General features: G+C 34.1%; 1 protein-coding gene across 3 annotated transcripts in view; it reads right to left on the reverse strand.

Annotated features, from left to right (window-relative positions):
* Positions 1-12,388, reverse strand: part of CSMD1 (CUB and Sushi multiple domains 1) — a 1,052,894-nt gene that overhangs the window by 646,110 nt on the left and 394,396 nt on the right. The gene's annotated exons all lie outside the window — the stretch shown is intronic.

Here is a 12,388-nt window from a genome sequence, read left to right on the forward strand (position 1 = left end):
TGATGATGACTGATAGATGGCCGTGCACCCAGCAGAAAAAAATCAGACAAGAAAAAACATTCTATTACTGAAAATTTTACTGGCCCTTATTACTAAACCTAACTTAAATTCCTCCAGGCCTTATTTTAACTTAAATTTCTAATCTGAAGAATAGTTTGCAAAGTCAAATTCATAACAAAGAAATACATTATGAACTTCAAATTACTATAGAATTCCTTAATTAGAGGAAAACTACTTTGTGACCTGATTTTCCTACCTGACATTCCAGCTAACCAGCTGGAATAACCAGCTTTTTGGTAAATGTTATATGAGTTTTAGTAGTATCTGTTCTCCCTTCCAGATTTTACCCAGACTCTCTTTCTTATTTCTATAGACTGATCATTTCTAAAGAATACTCCAAGGCAGTGCAGCTTCCTGTTTACAGGATGTATTTTGCCTAGATGAAAACAGAACTCTCAACCAGGAGGTCATGAACACTGATCCTTCTCTTTAGCTGTCCTCTCTCTGAGTTCCAGCCTGCACTGATGATACACTGATAGCTCTAAAATCACTGCTAATGGCAAGTATATTTTTAGCAATTGGAATAAAATTCACAACAGGAAAGTGCAGGTGGTTGTGGAATACTGTTCTAACAATTTCCCTGCCAAATTTCCTAGGCCCTAGGCTAATTTTAACATATGCATGATAGGTTTGAGCCTTCTGGAAAAGAAAATACATAGAGGAAAATTGCAATAATTTGACAGAATTTTTTCCCCATGTTCTTAACAACAAAGTTGTTAAAAATATGCAGCAACATGAACTATAAAATTTCTTTCAATGAGTGTTTTTCCCTTAAAACTACAGGATATGCTATATGAAAAGAGTGAAGATGAATTCTAACAACAGCATTTTTCATGGAAATAGGATGCAAATGAGTTCATACACAGAGATTAGAAATTATAAACCATACCCTAACCAGGTTCTAAATCTCTTCTCTTTTCTGATATGAATGAGTAGAAATTCCAGTGAGCTAAAACCAAATACTCATTTAACACAACATCAAAACCTGTCTTTTGTTTAAAAGCTAAATTTTGCACCTTAAATGAGTCACCCCACCCCTGGCTCATATAACTAGTGAGATAAATAACAGCCAAATGAAGATTGCACCTTTTCTCATTGTAAGCATACTTCGTGGTTCAACAGTGTGTGGTACACAGCACATATTTAAAAGATATATACTGAAAAGGAAAACGGATTACCAAATCTGCATTGCTGCCTCAAAATGTGAGCACAGATACTCCTCCCCTTCCGCCCGCCCCCCCCAGTCTATAATAAATTGATACCAAAGAATTTATAAAGGCTTGTTAAAAAGAAGTGAGGCACCCACCAAGCCTAGCAGAAATACCTACTGGTAGTGACAGAGAGGAACTTAAAAGACATTGTGTTCTAAATGCCACAGTACTTTATGAACATGACAAATTGTATGTGTATTGAAGAAATAACTATGTAATGTAACTTGTCTCTGTCTTTTCAAGTTTTCAACCCCAATGTTATGGCATTAAATTATCTTAATGGGGTCCTTCTTTCACTACTCATAATCTGCGGATGAAAAGATAATGAATTCCAGAAAATAAAACACAAAGATGTTTGAAAAACCTTATTATTTACTGGTTTTAGGCAGTTTTAAATTTTCCAATTATTTCTACACCTGATAATCAAACAACTTGCAACTGGTTACTTCTCAAGTTTACTGCATGTCTGTATGGGCAAGTGCTATCACTTTCACTGTATTTCATCTGAAGAAAATTGCAAGAGGGAAGTGATATTTTCAAATTATTTTATTGCCATTGTAAGCTAACAATAAAATTTTATTATTAGTTTGCATTTACTACAGCAAAATGATAATAAATTCCTCAGTCATGTTCTTTGATAGCAATGGTAATTGTTTTGGGCACCCTCTGGTTATGTGATTCTACAGGTGTGAAAATTACTTTTTCAAGACCATTTTCTAGCACACTTTTAAAATCAAAATCTCATACGACTGTATTCTCTTTAAAGAACTTCTCATTGCATCATCACACTAAATGTTGATAGTTAATTTTTAAATTTTTTTGGCTTCTAGGTATCAATGCCCCTTGAAATCCAAGCACATATTTTAGTGCTGTTACATTTTCTTTCAACCAACTAAAGCAAGATAACAGTGGTTTTTCTTAGGTCTTTATCACAGTTCAAATGTAAATGTGTGTCAACATTTTTAAAAGCATCTTAAAGTGGCCATGATTACTTTAATTTCTCCTTATTTTCTTATATTTAAGTTAACAAGACAAAGTTGGCAGCACTGTGCATAGCTCCATTTTAAGAGGGAAATAGTTAGTTTGTCAAAATGACAAATAAAGAAGAACATGTCTTATGAATGAGATTCAGCTAGTCCAAAAAGTTTAAAAGAAAAAAATTGTCATCAGTATTATTCACTCAGGGCAGATAAACTGAAACCACCTGAAATAAAAGCAATGTTTCATAACTCATGTCCAAATACTTACATTAAATAATGATTCCTCTAAATAAGTTGCAAGCTTTAATTATCTACAAGCATTTGAATACACGAGTTCATCCTAACAGCCCCAGCAGTATCAGAAATAGAATTTTCAACTCATTTGCAATTTACACTGTACATAAGCTTTCAAATCTTGTAATTTATACCTCTGAGCTAACATAGTCCCTTTTACCTCAATAATCAGTCTTTTTCACTCTTTTTCAGCTCAGTTGGTAACAAAGCTTAAATTCTATTAAAAATTTCTCTCTTATAACTGGGTAAAGGAGATACAGATTTCTTTTAGCTGTTTTGTATAGACAGTCTTCAATTAGGCATGGAGTCTGCAAAAGGTTGTACTTACATTAAGCAGAAATTCTAAAACTGATTTACATTTTAAGATTATTTCTCATTAAGTGGTTGTATTAAGGAAATTCTCACAACTCTGTAGTGATTATTAACAATGAGATAACTCTTAATTTATACGTTTTGAGGGATCAGAACAACTTCCACAGCTTCCTTTCTGACTATTTGATAGTGGATAATGGATAGCTCCTGTTTTTTATGAGATTGCAGTTGGTTCCCCTTGCCCCTTTATTTTTTACTGAAATGATTTCTAAAGGAATAAAAGAGTAATGCTACAGCCTCACAGTGAACTCCCAACCTGAGAGGTCAGCAAATTGAAAAAAAACATAAAAGTCAAAAGGTTTTCAGAGGTTTTTAAACCCATCCTGAAAAAATAAGATGAATAACAAAGTTTGTACACAAGTCTTTTAACAATAACAATTTATCTAAAAAAGGTCCAATGAAAGTTGGTACTAGAACTGTTAATCCAAATATTAAGAAAACATCATAATCTGTCATTTCCACTTGTACATTTCTGTGGGTCAGCTGCACTGTGCATGGCTTCAGTAGCTTCTTCAGTTTCCATCAGGCTAACATTGGAATCCTCTACTCTAAAAGTATTTTCCACACTCAGTACAAGGGATGCCGGTTTCCAGAAGGATTTAACGAGTTTTGACTATTTACACAATGGGGTTTAGCTGTTTCCTCTATTTAAGTTAGCTGATAAAATACTAGAACTTTTATTTCCTTTTCATTTCTAGCACATATTTAGATTAGAAAAATTGGAATTGCAAAGAACACTATCCAAGGACAGTTTAAACATACAATTGAAACATAATTTATTTAAAGGGATGAGCTAATTGATTTTTCTTTAAACTTGCTAAAAATCAGCATACCAACATTACTATGATTCATGCAATATAGGCAAAAAAATGCAAGAGTTAGCAAGACAGAGAGACCCACAGAACTTTTATTTTTTTTTTTTGATTTCTTAATTCCTGGAATAACTTGCAAAAGCAAATATGCTATAAAAACAATACCTACCATATATGCAGGTTGTATTTGCATGTTTGCTGTATTCTTCTCTTCCAAGCAGATAACATAAGTGATAATATTTTTTTAAAAAACTAAAATACATGTAGTTGGAAACCTAAGTTAATAGACAGGAGGTATTTTGCCCAAATATATTTGAAAACAGTATTTTTTGATTTCCAGAGAATTTTAAAAATTCAAGAAACTGAGCAGCCTAGAAAAACAGCTTCATAGAAGCAAGCACACCAAGCTAATGACAGACTTAACCAGAATTTTGAAAATACCAGAAATTCAGGTATAGGAGAGATTTTTAAAGGATCGCAGAGATTAATTCTTAATGCAGACATTGGTGAAGAATACACATACACTGTGTTGAATTTTTAAATTATTTTCTGAATTTGGTGCTCAAAAACCTACAAGTCATCATAAAGCTCTCATATTACATTGTCATGGTGCCTAGGAATTTTCTGTTTGACATCTAAATCACATCTGTACCCCTGTATATTCCCATTCTTCAAATGACATAAATAAAAGCAGGAACTCTTTAGTAAAACCATTAATAGCTGCAATAAAACTTGGTTTATGCTGTCTGTGGTATAAATACTAGGAGTTTAGCAGGGACTTTCTCTTACATAGGAATTTTATCAGCAGTGGCACTAGATCACAGCGTTTACCTTTTGTGTAATGTAAAACTAGGATCTTGATACAAAATGGCAGGGGTGTGCCCCAGGAAGGATGGTATGCAAAATCCATGGGCCACAGGAACTGCAATTTACAGTTAGCTAAGAAATTATTCCCTCTTTTAACTTCAACTCTTAGCAAACAATTCTTTTGATTTTAGTTCTGTCTGGAGGAGTAACTGAATCTTGATTCAGGTGTCTACAATGTAAATCCATGCATTTGCTAGAATGCTCATTTACTGTACCAAAACCCAAACCACTTTCCATATAGATATGTAAAAGTGATAGGGTTTGTTTTTGGGGTTTTTGGTCATTCAGGTTATCCGCCTTTAATTTGCCTTTAATACAGAAAGCTTAGTCAAATCAACACTTTATTTTGAATTTCCAGGCTATAAATGCTTTGTAGGATTACTCTATTAAAAAACACCTCAATGCCATGTTTTACTAAACTACTGGTTTTCTTCAATGGGTTTAAATGAGAACTAAGCCTTGTACCTAGCTGTAAGTCACTTTAAATGGCTCCCTACTGTAAATGAGTAAAGAGACCACTTCTGGAATGTAGGACAAAGTACTCCACTTTGCTGACCTTGGGATATAAACCATAAGGTAAAATTCTATCTTTAGATACTCCAAGGTTTTATTTAAAGTACCTGACATTATTGTGCTATTTATTTGTAGTTTATGACCCTATTTTTATTGTTAGTATTCTCTTCTGGCTTATTATTCTATAGCAGTTATTTTCAATAATATCCCTTAGATGTGACTAAGTTATCTTTAAAAAAATCCTTACTGTGAATATCACTTTTCTGATATAACTTGGGTGTCACTAATCATTACTTTTCATTACTTGAAGACTATTTGTTTCTTAATTGGAAAATATGACACCACACACATTTTCCATTTTCTATTAATTTTTGAATTACAGCAATGTTAATAATTCATTACAGCACCTCTGTGACTGTAACTTTTTCTTAATTCCTTGCACACATCTACACATCTATTTCATCTGTTTCATCTGTTTCATCCTATTTATAACATAGCACAAAAACCCCCTTATTGAAATTTGGTGGTCTGTGACCTGTAGGATGCATGAACCTATAGAAAAAATGGAGAGGGACGACTTAAAAGAGCTTGTAGGAGGAACAGTTTTAAACAAAGAGAGTAGGCTCAGATTAGATATTAGGGTAGTGAGGCTGTGGAATAGCTTACCCAGAGATATTGTGGATGTCCCATCCCCAGAAATGTCTAAGTCCAAGTTGGATGGGGCTCTAAGCAACCTGGTCTAGTGGAAGCTCCCCCTGTTCACAGCAGGAGGGTTGGAACTAGATTACCTTTAAGGACCCTTCCAATCCAGGCCATTCTACAATTCCATTATAGCATAGTTTTAGTAAGCAAATAAGACAATGTTATTTCTCTCAAGCTTTGAAAATGAAAAAAATCTTCTGTCCACATCTATATTAGACTACTCCACCTGAGCACACCACTGCTGTTTTGTGAATCTCCTATTCAGCATTTTTCCAAATCAATGTTAAAATGCCCAAGAGCTTCTAAGAATCTAGGTTGAACCATTTCAAAAGAGCTTTAAATGCTGCAAAAAAGTCTTAATACTACCATCATGTGGCAAGCAAGATATTGTTTCCATGAGGCAAGATCATACAAACCCCACTCAGTTTGCGCGTGGTTTTAGTCCAAGTAAGCCTACTTTGGTGACAAATTGTTCCTTTTCAGATATAGATAAACATTCACTTATTGAGCTAATTGGGAAAAATTTCTATCCAGGTTTCCTCAAGACCTCAGAGGCAACTCAAATATCTGAAATTTTAGTATGTTTTGGTGTTTTTGGTTTATTGAGATTTTTTGTTTGGTTTTGGGTTTTTTCTTCTTTTTTTTTTTTTTTTTTTTTTGGGCGGGGGGTGGGGTGGTTTTTTTTCCCATACATATAATGCCTAGGTTGACACTTCAGAGTGGCTTTTAACTCCAGCACATTTTTGAACACTGGCATATTTATTAATATCTATTGTCACCTGACAAATATTTATGAATTTAAAACACATCTCAGTAGAATTTAGACAAACTCATTCAAGCCTTTATCTCTCCTAGAACAGACCACCCTAATATTCTGCTCAGTGACCTGCCAGTCAAACAGACAGATTACTGAACTTCACAACAGTATATCACAAAGAAACACAAGCATATTTCATTTATGATAGAGCCACTATATAGCCTTTCCATAAAACAAAGGGAGGAATTTAACCATTTTATGTTGGACTATAAAGGAAAAACCTTACTTGCTAGGAGCACCAGTATATATAGAAGTTGACTCTTCAGTTCTACAAATGTGACTGAATCTCTTCAAAACCAGGAATTTGTAGTACCTCACGGAGGAATGACTTTTTCTCCATATAGAACACTAGTAATGTTTGATTCTTCCCAAAACAATTAAGTGGTTTTCCTACTGAGTATTTTATCATATAGATAACTGCTCTATGAATACCTATGCAAGACTGTGTTAAATATAAAATGGATTTGTGAATGTTTCTCACAAGTGTCTTTTTATAAAAACTTGGGCTCAGTCCTCCCAGCCTGACTTCTATTAGATAAATTTAGGCTCCTAATCATGTAACCTTCCTGAAGTAAGGTTGTTCATACACATAATTCTGCAGATTTTCATTGTACTTTATATGTTTAAAACAAATTATCATTATAAATGATACTATAATATCTATAATCTCATAAATTAGGACTATTCTCCACTGACTTATTAAGATACTGAACGCTTTCTTCAGGAAATTTTTCAAAACAAGCAAATGTAGATTCCTCTAAGTAAAAGTACCAGAATTTCTAACAGTTTTTACATTTCTTGCATTAATATACATTATTAATACTAATTAATGATAACTAAAATAATTAGTAATTAGTGTAAATAACAATTTATTAATAATTGCATTAATTATTAACCAGAAATACTCAAATTGAAGGTGTTATTAAAATAGGATTTTTTGGTATGAGAAACCTTAAAATCAATAGTTTTATAGAACATTAAAATTGAAAATTAGCGCAGTTTCCCTGATAATGTCAGTTTATACTAAATAAAATAATAATTTTCATGCCCACTGCTTACAACAGCAAAAGTAAAAAAGGTATGGTACATTCAGTGGTGAAACATTTAGTTGTATTGTGCTATAAGGTGCATTTATTTCTTTGATGGAAGATAAACATCCTTTCCCCTCTATTTTATTATTTGAATAGAAAAAATAAGGACTCCTTCCTACATTATCTTATTTCTCACTATTACCTTCCATGCATGAAAAATACCACAATGGAATTTAATGACATTTTCTAAGGAAATTAACTCAGAGAACTGTGCATTCTGTGCTCATATCAAATGCCTCAAAATTTGAGTCATTCATAGTTTGGGTTAATACATTTTTCCTCCATTTAGATCTTTCAAACAAGAAAGTGATAATCTCTGACAATAAAGGCACAAATTAATACATAGCCTAGGCTTGCTTCTAACAGAAGGTACAGCATAATGAGACTATTCTTTCTTACCATAGATATAGACTTGTTCACCACTTGCACAAGATTTTGAAAAGTTTCTAATGTCTAACTGCTCAGAATGCAGCCTCTGCTTTCTCAGCTACATCTGGCACAACCAAATCACACAGATGAAGAGCCTGGCTGCAATCCTGGAGCATTACTGTAATGCCAGAATTTTTAACTGTAAATATAAAATTAAAATAAGCAAAAATTTAATCAATTTCCTCTAAACTAATTTTGACTTGTCTTAACAACACTTAAACTCTAGTCAAGTCAAAACCACGTGATGTATCTAAAAATCTATAGCTGTAAGGAATGTTTTTGAGGATAAGCACCATTTCTCCCAAATGTGAAGCTTTTAAAGCAACCAAAGCCATCTGTTAATTTGAACATAAAACAAAATAATATTTTTAGTGGGGTAGGAAAAAAATGGAAAGATAAATTTTGAAAAACTCTGATATAATTTCAAATGCATTGTTGAAAATATTGCTTTAAACTTTCTGAAATAAGTTTTGGTTGTGCAGTATTGAAGGCCAGGTTGGATGTGGCACTAAGCAGTCTCATCAAGTGGGTGACATCTCCACCTACGGCAGGGTGGTTGGAACTAGATGATCTTCAAAGTCCCTTTGAACCCAAATCACTCTGATCCTTAAATTTTGGTTTTGTGATTCTATGATTCTGAGATGTTCTAAAATTTTATTTCAGAAAAAATAGGCTTCCTGTTCTGAATTAAGACAAAATATAAACAAATTTAAATTGACAGCTTTATTTTTCAATAAATGTATAAATGTTGACTTTTTTAGCTGTTTTTTTTTTTTATTGTTGGCAAAAAAAAAAAAGAAAAGCCATTCTTAATTTAGTTTTACATCTTTCTACATGAAGTTTACCAGATTTTTAAAGTTTTTTAGCAAGACATGGTCGAGATGATGACTAAGGAAAATGATTAGTTGATCCAAAGATACTAATTTTTAAGGAGTTAGGAGTGGCTGCAATAAAAACATGATTATGCTGATGATTTAACTGCTCTCTGATTCTCATGATGTGCAGGATTCAATAAAACCTTGCTAGATCTGTGCACATTGTTTCCCTCACACTTTTCAAATATAGCAGAAGTTTGACGCCTTTTGCTAAATACAGGAAAAAGGAGCGTAGGAGTATAAAATGTGAAAGAACTACATATAAGCATGAGAAACATGACGATTTCCTGTAAATTATGGGCTTATTCAAATTGGTAACAGTACCCATCATTTTGTCACTTTCTTTGATAGCAGCATACACTGCTTTTCATGAAGTGCTGACACAAAACAGGCATAATTTGCATTTTCATCTTCTTTCCTTGTTCTAAACATGTTTCATGCACTTTCTTCTGCTGTAGAAACATCATCGTTTTTGGTAAATTTGTGCCACTGGTGCTGGGAACAGCAGAAGGTATATTATAGTGGAATTTGGGGTGGGGAAGAGGAAGGAGGAAGAAGAGCTGATCATCAAATGTTCTTTCAAATAAGAGATCTTTCTCTTAAAGATTTTTGATTAAAAAAGGCTGTCAGCAGATTTCATTTGTAGACTCATTATGCAAGCCAATGAAAGATATCCCTTGGAAACCATACTGATGACTTCAATATTATAAAGTTCAACCCACAGCAATACCTCACCTCTTTTCTTTGTCAACCCTAAAATCTGCTCTGAGCACCTCCTTAAGCTGTGACATCTCATGTAGAAAGGGGAGCATAATGACTACTGGGCTGCTTTGAAAAATAATTGTTTTTATTTGCTGTGACTTTTTTAACTGCCATAATTGAAATACAAAGAATAATATTAGAAAACTGAAATCAATAAGCCTGGGAAGATATATCTGAAAACTGAGTCAGCCTCTTCTGTCATAAAATCTTTTCACTGCAAAGAAAATAGTAGGGAGGTTCATGTTCTGAAATAAATTAAATCCATTTGATAAGACATTACAATAAAGGCAGCTTTAGTGAATGTCTGTGTCTCTGTATATCAATAAATAATCAGGTTGAATCTCGTAAGGCTGCAAGCTCAATGAAAATACCATAAATCAGGTTCAGTAAAGAAACTAAGCAGGTAAAATGGGATGCAATGGGTTTAAATAAGACACATAGTTTTAAGACATACTAAAGCAGTCCCTACTGAGTTGCATGCTCCACCACAGTGATTTTCAAAACTCCAAATGTAAGTTTATAAAGGAAGAACTACACTGAAAGAGAGTGAAAAACTACTTCTTTTTCAGATCACTGCTAAAAAATGGTGTCTATGCAATGTCGCAGGAAAGACAGTCTGTGTAGCCTCTAAAGCTCACACAACACTAGATACTTAAAGGTTAGCAAGTAGAGCCTATCCTAAAGAATAAGTTATTTGAGTCATTTGGAACCCATGATATTGACATGTTTCTTAAAATGATGAAATATTTGTAAGCAAACATCACCTCCACATCTGTTAATTTCTGTCCTGCCATTACAAAATTCTTTCTCTTCCACAGTTCCCATAGCATTTTATACTAGTCATACCTCCAGTAATTTTGACCTCACATCAGAGAAACAAATTAAAATTTCTCATTGTTGTGTTCGTTTGGGGGGATACTACATTTCATTTTATCCTTCTTTTGTCGTTTCTAAGCCTTTGTTCACAGACTTTTGCTTTCCTATGCAGAACTGCAGCACCATGAGATCATGACTTCCAATCTTTTTCATATGATTTTAAATCTCTCTACTTGTTTCTTTCTCTATGAAGATCTAATTACTCAAATGGTCTACATTTAGAAGAAATTATAATTAGTCTTCCATTCTTGTGAAGTAAGTCGGTACCTGGGAACAGGATGACAATGTGAGTATGCAGAAGTACTGCTAGCAGAAGCACTGCTAAGTGTAGAGTTGGTTAATAGCAAACACTGAGGGTATGAGTAAGCTTTCGAGATATCTTACCAGGAAATGCAGGGAGGTACCTCAACTCACTAAGTGTTTTCAGCCTGAATTCATGTCCTGAAATTAGAAGTCTGTGCCTTTTAAATAATTTGTGTGAAATGTAGTCCATTGTGCTGCAAATATTTTGATAAAAGTATTTCATCCACAAGAGCTGTTACAGATAAGATAAAGAATAGTAGAGGTGGTTTAGACTTCCTTGAATATTGTCAACCAACCCAGACACAAGTACTGCTACAGAAGTCCTGCAAAGTATTTAAGAAAGCAAGAGATACTATCCACTTTTGACATTATATATTGCTCTTAAAACTGAGTTAAGAACACTTATTTTTTTCCATTTTTGTTTTCTCAAATGCTGCTCTGTCAGCCTGTGCAAATGAGTTGTCACATTGAAAATCCACTACTATCTATGTTTATTTTCTACAAATTTATATTGCCAGATGCACTCAGAATCACACACAGAATCACAGAAGCTTGGAAGAGACCTTTAAGGTCATTAAGTCCAACGCATGCCCCAACACCTCAACTACACCACGGCACCAAGAGCTACATCCAATCTTTTTTTAAAAACATCCAGGGATGGTGACTCCACCACCTCCCTAGGCAGACGATTCCAGTACTTTATCACTCTTTCAGTAAAAAACTTTTTCCTTACATAAAACCTAAATTTCTCTTGGCGCAGCTTAAGACTGTCCTGAGACTTTCCTACATTTAAATTACTTCAATAGGATAATCAAGTGCTGCCTTTTTGTATCATATTTAATTTCCCCCTCTTTCCATTTTGTGCTATTTCTGCTTGGTGGTAAGCACATGGAACACAGGAAACATGACACTCTACACAGAAAAAAATCAAGTTCTTTTCTCTTCAGGGTTTTTGTCAAGTGGGTTTCCTGTCAGACTGTCCTCCCCTCACTGCAGAAAGGACTAGTGTGTGGTACTTCTCTGAACACCTCATGAGTCCTGTGCTCACAGCTAAGTCTGTCTTGAAGGTGCTTTGAGAGTGCAGTTGCGTCAGGGGTGATTTGATTAAGGTGCACTCTAACGGCCATTGCACCATGTGAAGGAGGGATATAAGGGTGAGAAAGTAGAACAGAAATTAGGTACAAATAGATATTTGCTGCGTACATAAAACTGCTAGCAGAGGCCAGGTCAGAAGCAAATAATTTGGATGGCTAGAATGGTACATTTGAGTTAAGTAGAGAAATGTAGGGCTCATATGCCAGGTAAAAAAAATCTGACAATGCCAGATCACCTTCTGGAGGACAATGAGAGAAACCAGGTAACTAAAAAAAGAAGCAGCCCTGACTTCTGGAGCAGATACCAGCATGTACTAAAAGGGCCATCCA

Source organism: Passer domesticus, chromosome 3 (genome assembly GCF_036417665.1).
Source record: "Passer domesticus isolate bPasDom1 chromosome 3, bPasDom1.hap1, whole genome shotgun sequence".
Classification (NCBI taxonomy): domain Eukaryota; kingdom Metazoa; phylum Chordata; class Aves; order Passeriformes; family Passeridae; genus Passer; species Passer domesticus.